This window comes from Astyanax mexicanus, chromosome 7 (assembly GCF_023375975.1).
Source record: "Astyanax mexicanus isolate ESR-SI-001 chromosome 7, AstMex3_surface, whole genome shotgun sequence".
Taxonomy (NCBI): Eukaryota; Metazoa; Chordata; class Actinopteri; order Characiformes; family Acestrorhamphidae; genus Astyanax; species Astyanax mexicanus.
In genome coordinates, this window is record NC_064414.1 from 10,250,195 (window position 1) to 10,252,808 (window position 2,614).

Here is a 2,614-nt window from a genome sequence, read left to right on the forward strand (position 1 = left end):
ACGCACCGTGTCCAATCAGCGCCCGACTCCAGCTTATGGGCGGACCAGGGCAGCCCCACAACCAATCAGCACATCTCTTGTGAGGGAGCAGGGGAAAGAATCACATGACCGGCTGATCATGTGCCTGTGTTTTCGCTAAAGCAGCGAAATAAACTGTAGTGTTTTATTATTATTACCGCATTCAACACAGACCAGCAGCTTCATCCCACAGTATAAATACAATATATCGAGTTTTCATACTCAGGAAACTGGAAAAAGGAAAGTTACAGAACTGTTAAATACACCACATGGCCAGAAGTATATGGACACCAGACTACACCTGTATGGGCATGTTGAACATTGAACATCACATTCTAAAACAAAGGACATGAATAAAATCACTGTTAAAAAAAAGAGAGAAAATTTAAATCTGAGTTTATTAATGAGAAAAAAATCAGTTACAGGTAATTACTGCTATTTACATTTATTTACTTTCATTATTTTACTAATACATTGATATATCTTCATATAACAACAGTATTTTTATTACAAAATTACAAGAATAAAAAAATGATTTTTGAAAACAAAGAAGGCGTTTTATTGCAGGTAGTTTCCTTAAAATTAACAGTTAAAAAATGTAAAATACAGGTAATTTATTCCAGTAAAAAGAAAAAAATCCTGTAATATTTTACTGTTTTTTTACAGTGTGTTTTTACAGTGACAACCTATGGGAAGCCCACCCCAAAATGATGGATGAAAAGACCTCTATCCCAGGCGTGTTCTGCAAATTTAAGGTCAGGGCTCTGTGCAGGTCACTGGGGATCCTCCACATCACCCTCAGTACATCATCATGCATTGACAAGCTAGTAGTTTGGATCAGGGCTGTGTATTGACAATATTACTACACAGGAGTGATGTTTCAATATATTACAACATATTGCAATACTTTAAGCAGGCGATATATTGTTATTTTTAATTTGAGTAGTATAAGAAAACGGTCATGGTATAACAGAGGTGAAAAAAGATTTCATTTTATTAGTGCTGTCAAGACACTAACTATTTGTGTCGTCCTGTTACTTATGTTGACAGCAAGTTGCTTTTGTTTCCAGTCACTTTCACTTCCACTTGGTCAGTGTCTTTCTGGCAAGGAACACACTGAACCTCTGAAAACCCCACCACTGTTCAGAGTAAGGATTCTTTTTCCAGCAGTGAGTTCAGTTACAGTGATCTGATGTTGGGGAAGTTCAGGGGGAAATCTAACACTGCGGGTATTTTTTTTGTTGGCTAAAACAATTTGTGGTTGTAGATAAAACCACTCCTGTTCTGTCAGTTCTACAGAAGTCTATGGCAGCACTAGCCAGTCTTGTGACAAAGAGCAATGACTCTTCTTTTACATCGGCATCCTTCATCTACTCTGGCACAATGTTACTGATTACGCCAAGGCACAAGATAGGCTGTTAATGATCACATGCTGGGTTTATTGCAAAAATAAGACAGTTTTTGGCACACTGTTACCCCCCGCCTACTCGCTGCATGTCTGCAGATTAAGACTTGCTTGCCAGGTGTCCTTCTGCACCTGCATGCAGGTAAATCACATGATAGTCAGTCATACCATGAGTCAGAAATCACACAGTGAAGTTTATTAGAGATTACTTGAACACCTTCACACAATCCCAAGTGTTGGAGTATAAGCTTTCATTACTTGTTAGTTATATACTCTTTATATATCCAGTGCTAATCAATTAATTAATTTACTTCTAAAATCTTTGGAAAATTAAGCAATAAAACTGGAAAAACAGACACAAAGTGAGGAAATTGCACCTCCAGGTGAGCTGAGCATGGATGTCAGTTTACACCTGTAAGCGCTTCTGAAACTAGGTTATAAAACCACAGACATTTTTCCATTTTAGCTTAAGGACCAAAACAGCACAGTCTGACTGTCCTAACAGTAAAGTAAGCCGCTGTAATCAGTGAAACCTATGCTTAGAACTATAGACTATATCTGGATATGTGTGAACAGGCCTGAACAAATACCATGTCTTAAGGACTATTAATTGTACAACATTCTGCACATATTTGTCCACTACTTTAATTATATTTTAGATTAGACCCAAATTCTTCTGAATAGTTTTGCACATCAAAATACTGTTGTGTTGGTCTATTGCTTCAATAGAAAAAAGAAAAAAAAAGAAAAAGAGTTGTACATTCACCCTAAATCTCAATAAAAAAACATTTAATTTTGTGGTTGTAAGGTGACCAATTGTGATGAAATTATGAAAATGAATGAAATGAATACTTCTGCAAGCCACTGTGGCTTTAATGCTAATTAATAATCTATAAGCTTCCATTACATATTAGCTACATTAGCATCCAAGCTCCAGTGCTTACTGGAGTGACAGCATTCAAATTTCAGTACCAAATGAGTTCATTACTCAACTCATTGACTAGATACACTCACAACCATTTTTTAAAATTATTTCTAATGGTTTATTTTGTCTATTAGCACGATCAGGCCTAGTCAATGAACTGAAATGAAAATATATTTTATGCTGGTCAACAGGTAAACTAATCAACCTAGTTTATGGGGTATAATCAGCTTGGATCACTAGCTTTTTGTCCCCCTTGATCATTACAG